General features: G+C 42.6%; 1 protein-coding gene across 3 annotated transcripts in view; it reads right to left on the reverse strand.

Moving 5' to 3' along the window:
• Positions 1 to 20,785, reverse strand: part of LOC126281359 (integral membrane protein DGCR2/IDD-like) — an 844,874-nt gene that overhangs the window by 333,435 nt on the left and 490,654 nt on the right. The window lies entirely within an intron of this gene.

The following is a 20,785-nucleotide window of genomic DNA, read 5'->3' on the forward strand; positions in this document are numbered from 1 at the left end:
CTGCGTCTGGCCATCCTGATTTAGGTTTTCGTGATTTCCCTAAACCGCTCCAGGCAAATGCCATGATGGTTCCTTTGAAAAGGCACGGCCGACTTCCTTACCCATCCTTCCCTAATCCTATGAGACTGATGACCTCGCTGTCTGGTCTCTGCCCCCAAAAACAACCCCCAACAACAACACTACTCTGGCCCATACCAGATTCCCTTGCGATTTGACGCGAACTAACACAAGGATCTCGAACCACAGTGGCAAGAGTATCAATTTCCGTTTCCTCTTTAGTAACTTTCCCTTGCTGGATATGTTTCCCAAGCGTTAAAGATCCGGTTGTTCTCAATTTATCATACACATATTTAAATGTACGACGCGTAGGGTGAGTACGTTGATGATATTTTTTAGCGTGTAACCCTCCAGCTCCTACTAAATTTCGTTGGAATTCCCTGTAAATGAGAAGCATATCGACTTGTTCTTCGAAGGAATACATCACTCACATTCGCTTGCTTCGACAATACTATCCTTACCGTTCCTATTAGTGCTGTATTCCGAAACCGTCGAATGGTGTTTACATGTCAATGGCACGTTATATGGATATGCCGTATTCGGTGAATTCTTACTATTCGTACAATTCTTACCATTCGTACTACTTTGACAAGCAGTAAAAGATCTCTTTTTTCTAAGTAAACAGTTTCAACAAAGTGGTTTTAAAAAGTGCTCCAGTAGAAGAGAAACATAGCTTTCTGGATATTCAATACTAGCGTTGGTTGCAATGTATCATTTTGGGAGACTGGAAGGTTATTGTCATCGTTTAGAAAGATGATAAAACCTTGCACGAAAATTACACAAGAGTAAAACTGATAAATGTACAAGGTAAATTACAAGAAGGGCGGCACGTTTTGTACTATCGCGAAATATGGGAGAGAGTATCACAGAAATGATACAGGATTTGGGCTGGACATCGTTAAAAGAAAGGCGTTTTTCTTTGCGACGGAATCTTCTCACGAAATTCCAATCACCAACTATCTTCTCAGAGTGCGAACATATCTTGTTGACACCGACCTACATAGGGAGAAACGATCACCACGATAAAATAAGGGAAATCAGAGCTCGTACGGAAAGATATAGGTGCTCATTGTTTCTGCGCGCTATACGAGTTTGGAATAATTGACAATTGTGAAGGTGGTTCGATGAACGCTCTGCCAGGCACTTAAATGTGATTTGCGGAGTATCCATGTAGATGTAGATACAGAAGGTGTTTGAGTGCCTCACCAACAAACTTTGAAGAACAGAAAATACCACACAGATGATTGTTGTTGGACAGTGAACATACCTCTTTACATCTATCCTTTATGAATTACGTGTTTAAATTAGTCTCACAATATGTAACAGACAATAACCAACTAGAAGTTGGTTGTTGATCCGCTTATAAACATTCTGTGTTCGTCTTTGTGTATAAAGGTTATTCTAAATGATGGACTCTTTTTCAAAACTTCACAGTTATTCAAGTACAAATCCAAAATGAACAAGCTTTATACCAAATGGAAAGAGGAAGTTTCAAAGTTTTTTTTAATAATGTTTGATATCCATTTAATACATTTAATAATTTGTAATAGTATGTAATTAATTAGTTTTTAATAATTATTTAATAATTAGTAATGTGATAAATGTTAGAAATGTTCAATATGGTCACCACTGGCTGTATGGCATACATCAACATGAAAGCTAACTCATCCCACACAAGTGAAAGCATACCAGCTGTTAGTGCACAGCACCAGTGATCTGTTTCCACAGATCGTTAAGAATGGTTGGTAGAGGCAGGATGTAAACAGCTTCCATCACACAACCCCACAACATATAGTCACAGGCTGTGAAATCAGGAGATCTCGGTGGCCAGAAGTGCAGGGCCAGGCCCTCAAGTTCTCTGTGACCGATCCACTGCTGAGGGAGGGAGTCATTCAAAAAGCCTCGTACATCATGGTGGATATGGGGTGGAGCTCCATCCTGTTGGTAAATGAAGTCCTGGGAATCTTCCATAACTTGAGGGAACAGCCACTGTTCCAACATGTCCAGGTACGTGACTGCCATTACCGTTTTTTCCGCAAAGAAAAATTGTCCATAAACCTTCGTACGCTATACGGCACAGAACACGTTGACCATCGGCGAATCTTTCGTGTTGCAATGGTGAATGTGAATTTTCCAAAACCCATATGTGAACACTGCGTCGCTTGACTTTTCCACTAAGGTGGAACGCTGCTTCTTTGGTAAAAATTACACGCTGTAGAAATGCATAATTCTCCATTTTTGCTGGGACATAGCCACAAAACACGAGACGCTTCCCTTTGTCATTGGGGTTGAGAGGTTGCACAAGTTGTAATCGGTAGGACTTGTACAGCAAACGCCGACTCAGAACTTTCCGTACAGTTGGATGGGTTGTTCCAAGTTCTCGACTGGCTCTGTTGGTAGACTTACTAAGACTGCACACGAAACTTTCTTGAATCTGTCGGACACCAATCTCTGACACGCGGTAGGCCTGTGCTTTTCCTTTGCACACACTCCCAGGGTGTTTAAATTGCTTAAACCAGCGGCTAATGCTTTTGCGAGTTGGTGACTGAATACCGAATTTGGTACCAAATGCCCGCTGCACTACAATTTGCGACTCACTTTTCGCGAACTCAAGAACGCAGAAAACCTTGTGCTCCACAGTCGCCATCTCACTCACAACTGACAGTGAAACGGGATGACGACCCTATTGCCGCCCGAACTCTACCGGCCGCTTCTGAAACCATCACCGCCCGCTCGCCCACCAAAAACTTTTAAACTACTTCTTTTCATTGGAATAAAGCTTGTTCATTTTGGATTAGTACTAGAATACATACGAATTTTTGAAAATGGGTCTGTCATTTAGAATAACCCTGTACATCTTGAGCAAGCAATCATAGCAGGCATTACCGAAAGTTATGCGTTCTTAACTTTGCTTTCTGTTGAGTGTTACTCTTTCTTTCCTGCTCTCATTTTGAAATAAGTGGAGAGGTTGCTACAGGTCCGTGAAGAGGTTTAAGTGCGACTCCCACAACTCTAGAAATGGTCGGCCATCGCTATCACCGCGTGTCAGCCCTGCTTTCGCAAAGGCACAGAACACGTGTATAGGTTGGCAGCTTTGCCAGAGAGAGGCAGACCCTGTTTCCCCTCACAGCTCATCTCGTCCATTGTTTACTCCTGTGGCCGGCAGCCACTTCAAAGTGTCCGCACAGTACTAATTGCTGTTTACTTGGGGTTTACTCTGGACTCAGCAAGTGCAAGCACCAGGTTCCTAACACGAGCCTGCAATGTAATTCAATTGAACTGCCCGCTCTCCCTTTTGTAAATCTAAGAGCTATTTCATATACTCCATCGATACCTGTCATCTACTAAAAGTTGAATGTGAGGCAACATAGCCGACACTGTCGTCTACAACACCAAATTGATTGAAGATGTCGGTCTTTTTTAATATTTGGTAATCCTTTCATCTGTACTTAACTTTTGAGCTTTCACCCTGTGATTCAAGTTCTCACTCTTGGTTTTCTTTTTAGACATTAAGCCCAACATTACTTACATTAGTCGGAAATGAGAATCACCTCTTATGCACATTGATGTAGATGTAGTACATTTTGTGTAGTATCTCAGTCAAAGCATAAGGTCACATTACGTCAGCACGGGTAGTTTGTTTAATCTAGAAGACTATTTTTAACTATCAGTAATTAATTAAAAGACTGATAAAATGCATAAATATCTTTTCAGATACTTTTTCTTTACAAAAGTCGATTACAAGTTTGCAATCTACTAATCAAATGCAATGCTTTGTAATACACACCAAATAAACACTTTTCAATTTTCATTTCTACATTTTATAGTGTGTTTGTTTGGTATGTTTTAGGCGCTCTTGTCCCATGTCAAGCCAGTTCAATCAACGAACTATAAAATTGATTTGCATGCAAACAGAAATGGTCACTCATGAGGGTCCCTGAACTATATTTTGAACCAATGAATCTTGATTAAAGTTGGCCTTCAGCATTGCTTGAAACTGTGTAGAGGATAACTCTATTCAAAACACATTCCGTAATTCTGACATATGCATTAGTTGATATCATAATAATGACGTCATAAGCCACCATTGTTAAAAAAATGGAGCTGCCTAAGCTGAGGGGCATAGATAATTCCTATACACAGAGCAAACAGGAATAGAAGCCAAGTAGAAATTTGGAACAGAAATCAAAATTCATGGAGAAGAATTAAAAACTTTACGCTCTGTAGGTGACACTACTATGGCGGTCACCGGCACTGTGACTGGAGCGACGGATGGTTTGGTTTGGTTTGGTTTGGTTTGGTTTGGTATCTTCAGATTGTACACTGCTTGTATTTTTGTTTCTGATTAGCTGGTAACTCGGGCGGTAGCCACATTGGAGTGCTGCAGATTAATAACAATAACAAACAAACGTTACTTAAGGTCTTTGTTTGTTATTCAAACTTTTAACATCACCTGATGTCATACGAGTCTCTCGACCTGCAGCCCTGGACAAAATGGCAATACTAAGATACGCAACTATATCCATGCGAATTGTGGATTTGAGAAACTACTGATGAAGCCTCATTCGTGTGGCAGAAAACAAATAATACCGTTTGATGAAGAAAAGCTGTCAATAGTCATTCAGAACGATGATTCAAAAGAAGGTAGAGTGTCGCATCTTACAGTTAACGATACAGGGAGCTTATAAATGGTGGAAAAATCGAAATTTTTTATGACTTTATTAGATTCTATAGTCCCTCCTGATTACACTGATATATACGTTATAGGCTTTCAAATGAGAAATTACGTTTTAAAGTTATGGTCATGTATGCTGCCACGCCCCCTTTACTTCTGTTACAAAAACCAGTATTATTTAGAAAAGAACTGTGAACTCTCTGTTTCCACAACAAAACTGGTGTGTTGTGGACATGTGCAAAAGAGGATGGGTGCTAGATTGAGGAAGCTACGAAGAGAAATGAAAGGAAAGTTGCTATCCGATGGAAAATCTCTGTCTGTCTGAGGCAGATTGACAGAAACTGAAACAGACCTTCTTCAGAGTTATTATGGACTGCTATTAGAAGAACTGCACCTCTGAATGATCTTACAGCAATGTGAAAAGCTGTATGGGCCACCTACTTTCGTAAGTAGCCCACAGTTGACCAGGAGGAGATGAAGTGAGCAGATTTTTGGTGTGGTTACCAAAAAGCAAAAGAAAGTGGTCAAATATACCATAATAAGCATTTTCTTCCCGAGCCTGATATGAATGAAAGAAAACCAATTTTTAGAGACCTGAGTGACCCTGTTTTGCTTAGTAAATGTCTTCGTGGGGGCACTCTGAATACAAATGAAACTTTCAACCATCGATATGGGAATGTTTTTGTAGGACTAAATACATTAAAAGTTGGTGTACTGGATGCAGTGATATGTTTCAATGATGGAGTGATAGGAAGGTTGGAAGTCCTGAGAAATTTAGGCATAAAATGTGGCTCTAATATGGAAGATCAATTGCTTGCGTGTGACAGACAAGGGGTGCATGAAGCTGAAAGATTCACCCTTCAGGTTACCAAAGAAGCAAGAAGTGCTGAAACGAATGCCAAGAGGAAGCTTAAAAATGAAGAAATGCTGCAGGATGAAGACTATGCTTCAGGAATGTTCTGAGGTGCAGTTTACTTTGACTCATATCTTCATTTGCAACTTCCTGCAAGTTGTATTTTTCAGAATTCAGGTACAAATATTTCCTGAAGTTCATAAAGCATTGATCTAATTTTTTCTGTAACTTGCAATAGTCCATACTTATGTTGCAGACCTAAGCTTTATTGCACAATCAACTAAATTATAGAAAAAACAACATTGCGATTAGGAAAAAATTATAAAAATTAAAATGTAAGATGTGATATTTTTTATCCTTGTAATATACATAATACGGGAAATTAAATAGGTCTAGTACCTCAGCCATCATGTCATGCAGATCTGATAAAAATTTGGTCACCTTCAAATGTATAACATTGGATTAAATGGTACCTCAATTTGGGAAGCATTTTGGAAAATAACTGCATCTATTTCTTTGAAATTTTTAATAACCCTAAGTAGGTTCTAAAATATTCAAAATATTTCTAATTTGTTTAGAAAGTGTGCTGCATTACCTGTTATCAACAAAAAATCTGTAAGAGATATACGTTATAAACAGTGCCTGAAAGACATTAATGTTGATTTCTACAAATATTGAGCCGGAAAAGTACCCTGTATCCTTAAGCAAGTGTGCGACCTTCCTTGGGGTTGTGTAGACTTTGAGGTTAGTACTGATGGTCGTCTTCGTGATGATGTGAAAGATATGAGTATCCGTTGTGACCAAACCCAGTGGCGATCTTCTATTGATTTCTCATCCTTCCTATCCTTTTGCAGAGGAGCAGTTGAAAACACCTGTTCGAGTGGAACAAAGGTACAGAGATCGAATCAACAGCAGTTGGAGAACCGAATCTCAGAGATGATCCTTACTCAATAGCAGGGCACGCAGTTAAGACCTTGTTCACAATGGATTAAACTTCCATTTCAAACTTTAAAATAAGGTTCGTCGGTGAGATGGGTTCCGCTTAAAACTTTGATTTCGGATTCAAGCGGATACAGTTAAGGTCTAAATCCAACCATCATGACATGTCTGCGGGCATCTTAACTCACACAGTAAGTATATTGAGATAAGTCGTAAATAAGGTCGCATTTCCGTCAGACCCCTTGCTCGTCATTGCAATGGTCACGCTGTTAACTGATCACTAAAGATCGATCCAGGTGACTTCCCCTCGCTTCGAATATTTCCTGGAGTACATCTCTGAATACTTAGCCTCTCAAGATATTTGTTCGTATTTTCCTCCCTTTCTCGTCTGCTAAATTTCGTTTTATTCTTTTTTGTTTCATATTGCTTCGAACAAGGTTCTTAAAATGCCTCAGCTCCAAGCCATGTAAAATTCAAGAGGTCTTTTGAACCAATGTGACCGTATCGCTTTACTCATCAAGTGTAAAATCTCTTATACTATATTGAAGAACAATATCACTCTATGCATGTACCGTAAGATCTATGCCAACTTTAAGAGGTTTGCGAGAAAATTAACACGTTCTCCGAAAGAAAAAGAAAGAGAAAACTGTCTTGATTTAGCAATGATAATGACATTTGACTTCAGTTTATTGTTTGGAGAATTTTTTAACTTACTCAGTTTTTCGATTCATTTTCCGATTCCAGGATAGTACTGTATTACCAGCTAATACCACTATAATTACTGTCGCTGACGGAGTTAACAAAAGCCAAAACCAACCTCCCTTCTAGCCAGATTTTCAATTTCTTACATATAAATTATTGCTTAAAAATCACGAAGACCTTTTCGTTCTTCTATTGCATTTTTCGTATTCGTTGTCTGATGAGTCACAATATTGTTACCATTATGTTGTCTTGTTACACGATTACTTTTCAATAATTCAAATAGATTACTTTCCTTATCGGCTGAAGAAGCGACCATACACATCCACTCATCTAATACTTCCATTCCAGTTTTTAGTTGTTCATTGCAACAAGTGCAATCCTACGTTCTGTTCGTTTTTAATAACTGTATCATGTTTTCTACCAGTAATACAGTTACTTGTTTCTCAAACTTGTCAGTGACAAGTACGTACCAGTATTTCATTATTACGTCTTTCAACATTTAAAATGTTATGCATTTCCGTATTTTCAGTTACCTTATGATTCTACACAACTAAAATAAAAGTGTAATTATTTCTTGTTTTACTTTTTACTCTATGAAAAGTCAGAAGGACAAAGCTACAACGTACAAAGTTTCTTTTGATATCCTCGTTACGAAATGGCCGTGTATCGGGTACTTCAATACAGTTTTGTATGCTCAGTTGTTGCTCACTTATCTGCAACTAAAGAAACACAAATTAGGTTGCAATTATTGATATTTATGTGATAGAATTACATAATATTCACTTTATATTCTCCAACACTGACAAAAGGAAGAAATTTTTCCGTCACATGGTAATTGCAATCATATACATGTTATGTTTTTTTGTTATTCGGCTTCTTTTTCCCTGCAGTTGCAGATATACCAGTTGTATAGGTTAAATATCGTCTTTTACAGCTCTAGTGAAAATCATTTGAACACCAAGGGCGTTTCGCTTCATTCTAAACCATCTTGAGTGGTCAGTGCAACAATATGACTTTTTTCTCTTACAGTTTTGCTTGCTAGGATCATGCATGCATGTTTTAACTTATTTCTATAAACAGTATTAATTCTTATCATTGCTCTCAGTTATTTGTTGTTTACGTCATTCTTCCTCTTCTTACACTTATATGTATTAGATTTTAGCACATAACACTTTCACTAACAGTGAATGTATTCACGTTTTTGTGTTTTAAAGAATCACCGCCATCGCCCCATTTCGTGTGTTTTCTTTTGCTATTGCGAGATGCGTTCGTCTTTTGTTTGTTTTGATAGTGGTAGGAGCATCCACTATTGCTCTGTGTGTGTGTTGGGGGGGGGGGGGGGGGGGGCGATCACGCGTGCGTGTGATCACAGTCTTTTTTACAAGTATTGCGCAATGTATTTACATGGAATGTGTTCATTACACAGCAGTGGAGATACTAATCTAAAGTTCCCAACATCCGTTTGATATTTACTTTGAATTCAATAATTAGCAGTGACATTCATAAATAAGTCCATAAATGAAAACTATATTGACTTTGGAAAGGTGCTTCACGTTTGGCAGTGTAAAATTGAGATGAGAAATGTTTTTAAGATCTGTTATGAGGAACACATATATTTGTGTATTTTGGTATCTGTCAAAATGCAATGTTGGCACCCATGTTTCAGCTACAAGATGTATGAAATGTAAGTGCAGCAAGAAGTGACTACAAGCAACGAATGTTATTGAAACTGAAGGCGTTTCTTAATTTGCTTTCATTCATTTCACAAAATACAATATGCAAAATTCCTGCAGAGCTGCCACAACGAAACAAACGACGCATTTTCGACTTTAAGAGAGATCGTCAAGAAATATAAGTACATTGTGCCCCCTGATTTTCTTGGGCATAAAGGAATTTGTAGTGCTAACATCACGTCAGACATTATGGCACATGAGAACTACCCTGAAATTTCGAAGGCACATGCCATAACAACAGGATCTTTGTGCGATACGTCAACAACGATCGTTAAGGACGACTAGTGAACTTTTGGGAGAGGTTGGCGTTGAGGAAGGCATCATGAAATTTAAACACGATATTTCCTTGAAATCTAATTCACGTAATGGTTTCCTGTTCCCCATTGCGTGCACTTTTTCTGGGTCGCTAGAGACATCCTCTCATTATAAAGTCATTGACACAGGATGTGTTCAGCTGGCTATTAAAGAAGAACGATAATGAATTCTATGCTGTTGGATCATGTTCAGCCTTTGGTGCTTCTGTTATTCGTCATGGATTCGATACATTCAACTCGAGAATTGTTGTCAAAGGCACTCTGCAGTTTTCAAAATGTAACTACTTACTCGTACAGTGATGACAAATTACGAAAGCCGTGTCTTATTTTCATCATTAAAAATGATTACAGACTTCCGATAATGTCCAAGTTGGATAATTAGAAGAAAGTGTCGAAGTCTATTCCATATTCGTTAAACTACTGATGTGCATAATGGAACAAGGATCAGGACGTTGTCAACCATGAAGAAAACGTTTCCGCCAGAGAACGCCATCTGCACGAAAGCAGTAACGTGTACTCGATTTGGTGGTGGATGGGTGTCTGCATCTATGAAATAATGTTTCTAGGCGCTTAATATGTTGCTCTTCAATGATGTTACTTAACATATTAATAAGTGACAAGCGAACCGCAATTAGTGTCTGTCGCAACATATTATAAGACACCTTACATTGTATTTGACAGTAGTATGAGTGTACATGCCCACATATAGTCACATAATTATGCTCGTCCATTCAATAGACAACGTGCTGAAGATTTCAAAGGTTCAATTTTGTACGAACAAGAGGAAAAAATTAAGAAAAGTAAGGGGTGCATTGTCCCACCCGGCTAGCCACGCGGTCTGAGGCGCTGCTTGCTGAGTGGAAAGGCATGCCGGTCCTTGGCACGAATCCGCCCGGCGGATTAGTGTCGACATCCGGTGTGCGGGCCAGCCTGTGGATGGTTTTTAAGGCGGCTTTCCATCTGCCAGAACATTAGCAACAGACAGCAAAAGGTCATTATTCACGATGTTGCAAATGGTTATGATATGGGGTCTGAGTGGCGTACCGTCAAGTGGGGGTGCCCCAGGGATCAGTGTTGGGGCCACTCCTGTTCCTTATTGCATAAATGGTATGCCCTCTAGAATTATGGGTAACTCTAAAATACACTCCTGGAAATGGAAAAAAGAACACATTGACACCGGTGTGTCAGACCCACCATACTTGCTCCGGACACTGCGAGAGGGCTGTACAAGCAATGATCACACGCACGGCACAGCGGACACACCAGGAACCGCGGTGTTGGCCGTCGAATGGCGCTAGCTGCGCAGCATTTGTGCACCGCCGCCGTCAGTGTCAGCCAGTTTGCCGTGGCATACGGAGCTCCATCGCAGTCTTTAACACTGGTAGCATGCCGCGACAGCGTGGACGTGAACCGTATGTGCAGTTGACGGACTTTGAGCGAGGGCGTATAGTGGGCATGCGGGAGGCCGGGTGGACGTACCGCCGAATTGCTCAACACGTGGGGCGTGAGGTCTCCACAGTACATCGATGTTGTCGCCAGTGGTCGGCGGAAGGTGCAAGTGCCCGTCGACCTGGGACCGGACCGCAGCGACGAACGGATGCACGCCAAGACCGTAGGATCCTACGCAGTGCCGTAGGGGACCGCACCGCCACTTCCCAGCAAATTAGGGACACTGTTGCTCCTGGGGTATCGGCGAGGACCATTCGCAACCGTCTCCATCAAGCTGGGCTACGGTCCCGCACACCGTTAGGTCATCTTCCGCTCACGCCCCAACATCGTGCAGCCCGCCTCCAGTGGTGTCGCGACAGGCGTGAATGGAGGGACGAATGGAGACGTGTCGTCTTCAGCGATGAGAGTCGCTTCTGCCTTGGTGCCAATGATGGTCGTATGCGTGTTTGGCGCCGTGCAGGTGAGCGCCACAATCAGGACTGCATACGACCGAGGCACACAGGCCCAACACCCGGCATCATGGTGTGGGGAGCGATCTCCTACACTGGCCGTACACCTCTGGTGATCGTCGAGGGGACACTGACTAGTGCACGGTACATCCAAACCGTCATCGAACCCATCGTTCTACCATTCCTAGACCGGCAAGGGAACTTGCTGTTGCAACAGGACAATGCAGTCTGCATGTTTCCCGTGCCACCCTACGTGCTGGCCAGCAAGATCTCCGGATCTGTCCCCCATTGAGCATGTTTGGGACTGGATGAAGCGTCGTCTCACGCGGTCTGCACGTCCAGCACGAACGCTGGTCCAACTGAGGCGCCAGGTGGAAATGGCATGGCAAGCCGTTCCACAGGACTACATCCAGCATCTCTACGATCGTCTCCATGGGAGAATAGCAGCCTGCATTGCTGCGAAAGGTGGATATACACTGTACTAGTGCCGACATTGTGCATGCTCTGTTGGCTGTGTCTATGTGCCTGTGGTTCTGTCAGTGTGATCATGTGATGTATCTGACCCCAGGAATGTGTCAATAAAGTTTCCCCTTCCTGGGACAATGAATTCACGGTGTTCTTATTTCAATTTCCGGGAGTGTATTTCTGCTTACTGATGACACAAGCTTGGTAGTAAAGGATGTTGTGTACAACATTGTGCAGTATATGACCGCAGTTCATGGCTTGTAGAAAATAAAGTAACGTTAAATCAGAGTAAGACTCAGTTTCTACAGATTCTGAGTCACAATTCAACAAGACCTGACGTTTTAATCTCACAGAACGTGTATATGATTGGTGAAACTGAACAGTTCAAATTTCTAGGTGTTCAGATAGATAGTAAGCTGTCGTGGAAAGCCCACGTTCAGGATCTTGTTCAAAGTCATAATACGGCCATTTTTACTATTCGAACGGTATCAAAAGTGAGTGATACTTAGACACGTAAATTACTCTTCTTTGCTTATTTTCATTCACTTATGTCGTTATTCTGAGGTAACTCTTCCCATTCTAGAAGGATATTTTTGGCTCAGAAACGGGCGGTTCGAGTAATAAGTGGTGTGAGTTCACGAACCTTTTGTCGACCTCTGTTCACGAGTCTGGGTATTTTGACATTGGCCTCTCAATATGTATATTCCTTATTTTCGTTTCTTGTAACCAATATTAGTTTATTCACAAGAATAAGCAGCTTTCACTCGGTTAATACTCGGCAGAAATCAAACCTCCATTTGGATCGAACTTCCTTAACTCTTGAGCAAAAAGGTATGCAGTACACTGCTGCATCCATTTTCAATAAGCTGCCACTCGAATTCTATTCTGTCGAGGAGTTCCTTGAAACATTAAGCTGATTCTTATTGTATTGCAGATAGCGCTTACTTAAAATTATGGACTGACTTTTTTTCAGGTTCATGAACATTTATTTTATCTGTTATTACTTTTATGTTGTGAGTTCATGTACTGACACGTTCCATGACCTTGGAGATTTGCTCCTCAATTTGGTCCTACGGAACTTGACGTGTAAATAAATAAAAAAGGTTCGCCTTGAAGCATTTAGTCCAGAAGCGATGGTTGTTATGGGTAACGATATTCGTGGGTTAATCCTCTGCATGACGTTCTACCGCAATAGCAGAGGGTCACTGCAGCTTACTGCTGCAAATTTCTTGCGACATCACCTATGTCTCATACTGAGAAGGAAGCGACGCCATCCACTGGCATTGCACCTCACCATACTCCATGACAATGCACGATGCCACGCAGTGAGGTCAAGAAGAGTGTCCGAGTCGAGTCATCGAGTTTGATCAGTGACTTAATGCTAATGGCTGCTATCACGTCACCTTCTAGTGATTATATTCACAGTGTTGTTGTTAGATGGAGAAGCCAACAAAATTGAAAGTAAGAACCAAACCTCTTTTAGTGACACATTCATCGGTAGCTTAACTCGAGCTGTAGATTAGGTTGGAATGTAACAGTCTGGTTATGAATTGTCGAAGCCAACGTTTGCGATAGTAAAAAAAAAAAAACTTATAGTGGCGACAGATTGATCTTTAGCTTAGCCCATTTGACAAAATCACTCATAACATAAAGTTACAGTCGCAGTATTTTTTACGGCGTTTGTCGCACGTTTCCTGCGACACTTCCCAAAGCCGACGGCTCGTAACGAATATCCCTCTGTATCCCAGGAGCTAGTGCGCACGAGGGGGTGGGAGATGCTGGAACATGCACCTTATTCGCCAGATATGAGTCAGAGCACTAACGGCTTATTCACCAAAATGATGGAACCTCTTCGAGGTGTACGCTACAACACACAAGGCGGTTCGTACGAGACATCGACACAAATTAAGAATAACTTAAAAATGAAGAGGTCACATAGATACTGTTGTGGGCGAAGCAAACTTAAGACTGAGAGTTATTAGAAGAACGCTAAGGAAGTGAATCAGGTCTACTTGTCCGCCCTCTTCTGCAATATTGCCGTGCTGTGTGGGAATCGCGGCAGGTGGGACTGACGGAGAATGTCGAAAAAGGTCAAAGAAGGGCAGTTCGTTTTTTTTATATATGGTTTTAGGGCGCAAAACTGTTACGGTCATTCGCGCCCGGTCTATGACTTAGGAAAAGGTAAAAAAAAACGAAACTGGGAACCTGCAGCAATGGAAGCGAAACTCAAAAAAGTGAGGAAACTAAAAACAGAAGGAAAGCTTAAAAAACCGCTATGGAAGGGGGGTTGTTTGTGCCCAAAAAGAGCTTCAAAACACTGACGTCATCTCACTGGCACTAAACTCAGAACGCGATAGGCTGACCGCATGTCATCTGTTAAAATGGAAGATATATCAGGCGACAGCTGTAGACGGGCGCGTAACGGAGTAAAATTCGGGCACTTGAGTAAAAGGTGTCTCACCGTCCACAGTTGAGAGCAGTGGGGACAGAGTGGGGGAGGATCGCCACTTAAAAGATGTCGATGGCTAAAAAGACGGTGCCCTACCCGGAGTCTAGTTAAAATTACCTCTTCCCGACGACGAGTTCGGGAGGAAGACGTCCAAGCACAGGGAAGAGCTTTCACGTCCCGCAATTTATTACTGGGAAGTGTCGACCAATGTGCGCGCCATAAAAGAGCAACACGACGACATAAAGCACTCCGTATATCGGCGAAGGCAATCATGCGAATAGCAGGCTGAAGAAGAGAGACTGCAGCCTTGGCTGCTATATCGGCCGCCTCAACTCCACAGATACCAACATGTTCTGGAATCCAGAGGAACGCCTCAGAGACGCCCACCAAGTGGAGCAAGTGGAGGCAGTCCTGAATCCGGTGGACCAGAGTGTGGACAGGGTAGAGAGCTTGGAGAATGAGGAGAGAGCTGAGCGAATCTGAGCAGATAACGTACTGTATCCGCTGATGGCGACGGATGTATTGGACAGCCTGGGGAACAGCGTAAAGCTCCGCAGTAAAAACCGAACACTGGTCGGGAAGCCGAAATCGATTTGGTGTGTCGCCAACAATATAGACACTCCCAACACCAAATGGCGTTTTTGAGCCATCAGTGAAAATAAATGTGGCGACGGTCATGACACGTGAAATGGGGTGTCAATCATTACTACAAGGACGTTTCTCGTTGTGGCAGGCTCTCCTCGTGAAACAACAATCTTCAACTTTCTCCTCCGATTGCGAAAGTGTTTCGTTGGCGCTCGCCTACATAGAAAAAATTATCACCATGATAAAATAAGAGAAATGAGAGAACGCACGGAAAGACTTAAGTGTTCCTTTTTCCCGCGCGCTGTTCGAAAGTGGAAGGATAGAGAAGTAGCTCGAAGGTGGTTCGATAAACCCACTGCCACGGACTTCATTGAGAATTGCTGAGAAATCATGTAAATATAAATGAGATAGATACTCTGATGGTCGTGATGCCTTCCATTTCTGTGGAGGAAGGTTACCGAGATGCGGGGCGATGACCGGCCACTGTGGCCGAGCGGTTCTATGCGCTTCAGTCCGGAACCGCACTGCTGCTACGGTCGCAGGTTCGAACCTGTCTCGGGCATGGATTTGTGTGATGTCCTTAGGTTAGTTAGCTTTACGTACTTCTAAGTCTAAGGGACTGATGACCTCAGATCTTCAGTCCCATAGTACTTAAAGCCATTAGAACCATTTATGTGGCCGATGACATTGATGGCACGAAATACGGTCAACTATCAATGAAGTGTGGTAGAAATATACCCCTGTTGCCACTACCTTTTTATATAACCTATGTATTTAAGTATAAAATATAGAATTACGCACAACACCGGGTGTTACGAAACAATGAAGAGACAGCATACTGAAGTGCAAGAGAGTGAAGTGAAGTGAACTACGAAAGCGACCTTCCGCGACTGGTTGGTCAGAGATAAACCTGAGCGGAAAGATTTTATTTGGCAGTCGTTTATAGACTGTACTATAAAGAAATCTGCTGCAAGATGAAGCAGAACTTCGCGTCTGTACTCTCAGGAATAGCAGCAATAAGAAGCATCCGGATAAAATGATAAACGATATTAATTAAATGTGACAATACTTTTGTAACTTCCTTTCATTTTATATGACGGGTGCAATCATAGATACAACATAAGCCCATACAGCCACTCTGGTATTCCTTGTTAACGACAACAATCATGGAAGAACCTCTGGATGACAATATGACAGCGGGAGAAAGGCGCGATAAACTGATGTCAACTACACGCCGAACTTCGAACAAGAAACCTTATTTCCTACTCCCGTGTCTCACAATACGCAGTAACCCATACATAAATCGGTAATTTCCAAGAATGTTTGCCTATCGAGACCGCGTGCTGCAAACGATATATATCGAAAGTGCGATTCTAAAAAAATGGTTCAAATGGCTCTGAGCACTATGGGACTTAACATCTGAGGTCATCAGTCCCCTAGAACTTACAACTACTTAAACCTAACTAACCTAAGGACATCACACACATCCATGCCCGAGGCAGGATTCGAACCTGCGACCGTGGAGTCGCGCGGTTCCAGACTGTGGCGCCTAGAACTGCTTGGCCACCTCGGCCGGCTGCGATTCTAAATCATTCACGTGACTGTGGTGTCAGGCGTTATGATAAATTATTTGTGAGATTCTAGAAAAATCCAAACGATTTATGACGGTAGTGAGTGGGATGTCTGGCAATGTAGACTTTCCTTCGGCCGATTGCCTCACGTGAATGAATTTAATTCCATGCTTATGCAATGTAGAAAATTGTTTGAAGTTTTGTCGGAAATGTGGCACTCTACCCGTATTTTTGTGTGACTTTGGCGGAGTCTACCCAGGTTACGGGAAAAAGAGAATGCTTCCCGTACCATACACATAAAATGGACTTTCTCATGACGAAAGCATCGATGAAGCGTAAGGTAAGTCGTTTCCTTTGTAATTACAACTATTATAGTAACGCTCTTCTTTTGTCGTTGCAGTATTGACCACTATAAACACGTTCATAACGCCCGCCACCACAGTCGCGTGATCGATTTGGGATCGCATATTCGATATCTATCGTCTGGATCCCGCGGCATCGATAGACAAACATTCTTGGAAATTAACCAAAAATCACTCAATCCAGTTAATTTTGAGGATACAAGAGTCTAGTTTAGCAGGGAATACAACCCGTCGGCTTTGACCAATGACGTCAGAATTGGCCAGAGAGCATGTATTACAAAGATGAAAGAGCTGAGAAGAATGTTCAGAAACAAAGGAATGCAAGAGAGAAAAACTATACTTCACATATATAAGGGCCAGTAGTATTTTAACGTTAACGATATCGCGTGTTTGTATCTTAGTATTTCTCCGCAAAATACAATGGAAAGAAATGAATGAAATATATTATTAGCAAAGAATACATCACGTTACATGTATGTCAGTTGTATCTCGAAACTCTTTCGACCTTTCTTGCTTAAGTGTAGTACGGAATACGAGTTTGTCGTAAGTCGATGTCTTCGTTTTCACTAGCATTACTGTCCTGTTCTTCTCTTGAACGATGTATCCTCTGCTTCAGTAAACCCTAAGCGGAACACGGGATACAAATTGTAGATGTGTTGTTTATTTCGTCTCCGCTATTACTAACAGTCTTTTCTTGCATACATATCAGTACTACTGATGCCAGAAGGACCTACGTATGTAATATATGTATACCAGACTTCCGTTGACCTCTATGTATATACACTGGTAACGAAAAGGTGGGAATAGACGTAAGTTACATTTGCAACCCGTACCTCAACTGAACTACACGGAGACAAGAAGACGACACATGCAGAGTTTGTATCCCGTACTTCACTATGGAGTACAGTTTTCTTGTTGCCTTGGATGCTCCTAGTATCCCATTCGTTATTTGAGCTATATGGCTATATGCAACATTTGTATCTTGCTCGCCAATTGACATATATAGCGTCAGTGTGAAGGTGAAGTGAAGGACGGGATACAAATGGGAAAGTGAACTTATCACGAGGAAATATCGAGGAATAACCGAAGCTCGCCTAGAGAGACAGTAACGAAAATTACATACCCACAAACAGACAAATCCATTCCTATAAACGAAAATGAGGCAGTAAAAATTGTTCTACAGTAACAAGCTAATACTCCAAATTACCTCAATATCATTACGAATAATTATTTTACTGTACGAGGATAGCGCTTATGCGGAACACAGAACTGCTTTATTATCTATGCCTCGAAGTGAAGACATTACTATCTACGACTAATGTATAACGTCATTGGTCAAAGCCGACGGGTTGTATACCCTGCTTCACTAGACCCTGATACAAAATAAAGTATTGATATTGATGTAGCTTGCAGGGCATTACATTATTGAAAGCAGTGATACAAACGAATAACTTGTCGAGCCGATCGCTGGTGTAATGGAAGCACGCCGTACAAAATTTCGATGTTTGCTTTTCTGCTGGCGTTCAGTTTGGCGATGATAAGACACTTCGCAATAGAGAATTCAAACTAGCTTACCATTAACGACTGCAGTCCCTCAAACAGGATGCCAGGCGGACACAGGGCCGAGTGGCCTATACTGACGCAGTCTCCACGAACCAACTGCCGACCACCGCTTACATCACGCAGCTGGCATCGCAGCACTGATTATCGAGCGTTACTGAGGATACCGAGATAATGAAACAAATGACAGATGCAAGGCGTTATATTACTGTTGCGGTCTCCAGTCCGAAGACTGATTTGACGCAGCTCTCCTCCATGCAACTCTGTCCTGTGCAACCTCATCATCTCCATAGAAGTACTGCACCCTAAATCTATTTGAACCTGACTACTGTATTCGAACACCTAACTTTATGTTCGAAATTAACACATTTAATTGTACACCTGACAGACGCAGATTACGGACAGACTATTAGGTAGACCACAGCTCTGGAACAAAACCACGAAACTAAAAGACTTCGGATGCACAGAGCCAAAAATCGGTGACCCATTGTCCCACTAAAGTTAGAACTATCACATGACATTTTTCATGAGGAAAATTCTGGGCCGACTTTACACGGGAGCGTCAAAATGGAAGGTGAGTCTGGAGCGATCGCAAATGCTGCCGGTGACTTACAAAAACACTGTGCTCCCGTTGCGAACCACGGGATTTTCAGTATGTGTTGACGTCTACAGAAATTCTGTGCAAACCAGGATCTGCTGGTTAAAAACAGTAGGGCTGTTAAAGACATCAAATACGAAGGCAACGTTTGTGGTAACTTCAGACCTCTTGTATAATTTGAACGTATTATTTTAGAGGTCGGGCAACCGCGAGCAAAGTCTCACATGGTGTATTAAATCTTACGAACTGGCTGTTAAAATACTTTTATATAAAGAAGACACTGCGGGTTTCGCGTCAGTGGAGAGCAGTCTCCAGGTGATTGGTATACGAAATTGCAACATTAAAGAATTACAATGGTGTTAAAAATAGATGGGTCGTGCCATAAAGCGCTATATCTCACTAAACGCTCAGCACTCTCTATCTTCATTTTTTTTTTAAATGGCGATGACGTGGCAATGTAAATGCTACGAGCCACTTCCCACGGTACATCGTCATGATTAAATCAACAGCGCGCCAAAAGCGGTTGTCTATGATCAAACTGATTGAGATCGCGCTGCACCTACAAGAGAGAGGAACGAACATCTACATCTACATCTATACTCCGCAAGCCACCTAACGGTATGTGACGTAGGGCACTTAACGTCCCACTGTCATTACCTCCCTTTCCTGTTCTGGAAGAACGACTATCTGAAAGCCTCCGTGCGCGCTCGAATCTCTCTAATTTTACATTCGTGATCTCCTCGGGAGGTATAAGTAGGAGGAAGCAATTATTCGATACCTCATCCTGAAACGTACCCTCTCGAAACCTGGGCAGCAAGCTACACCGCGATGCAAAGCGCCTCTCTTGCAGAGCCTGCTACTTGAGTTTGCTAAACATCTCCGTAACGCTATCACGCTTACCAAATAACCCTGTGACGAAACGCGCCACTCTTCTTTGGATCTTCTCCATTTCCTCCGTCAACCCGACCTGGTACGGATCACACACTGATGAGCAATACTCAAGTATAGGTCGAACGAGGTTTGCAAGCCATCTCCCTTGATGATGGACTACATTTTCTAAGGACTCTCACAATGACTCTCAGCCTGGCACCCGCCTTACCAACAATTAATTTTATATGATCATTCCACTTCAAATCGTTCCGCACGCATACTCCCAGATATTCTACAGAAGTAACTGCCACCAGAGTTTGTTACGCTATCATATAATCATACAATAAAGGATCCTTCTTTCTATATATTCGCAATACATGACATTTGTTTATGTTAAGGGTCATTTGCCACTCCCTGCACCAAGTGCCTGTCCGCTGCAGATCTTCCTGCATTTCGCTACAATTTTCTAATGCTGCAACTTCTCTGTATACTACAGCATCATCCGCGAAAAGCCGCATGGAACTTCCGACACAATCTACTAGGTCATTTATACACTCCTGGAAATGGAAAAAAGAACACATTGACACCGGTGTGTCAGACCCACCATACTTGCTCCGGACACTGCGAGAGGGCTGTACAAGCAATGATCACACGCACGGCACAGCGGACACACCAGGAACCGCGGTGTTGGCCGTCGAATGGCGCTAGCTGCGCAGCATTTGTGCACCGCCGCCGTCAGTGTCAGCCAGTTTGCCGTGGCATACGGAGCTCCATCGCAGTCTTTAACACTGGTAGCATGCCGCGACAGCGTGGACGTGAACCGTACGTGCAGTTGACGGACTTTGAGCGAGGGCGTATAGTGGGCATGCGGGAGGCCGGGTGGACGTACCGCCGAATTGCTCAACACGTGGGGCGTGAGGTCTCCACAGTACATCGATGTTGTCGCCAGTGGTCGGCGGAAGGTGCACGTGCCCGTCGACCTGGGACCGGACCGCAGCGACGCACGGATGCACCCCGAGACTGTAGGATCCTACGCAGTGCCGTAGGGGACTGCACCGCCACTTCCCAGCAAATTAGGGACACTGTTGCTCCTGGGGTATCGGCGAGGACCATTCGCAATCGTCTCCATGAAGCTGGGCTACGGCCCCGCACAC

This window comes from Schistocerca gregaria, chromosome 7 (assembly GCF_023897955.1).
Source record: "Schistocerca gregaria isolate iqSchGreg1 chromosome 7, iqSchGreg1.2, whole genome shotgun sequence".
NCBI classification, from domain to species: Eukaryota; Metazoa; Arthropoda; class Insecta; order Orthoptera; family Acrididae; genus Schistocerca; species Schistocerca gregaria.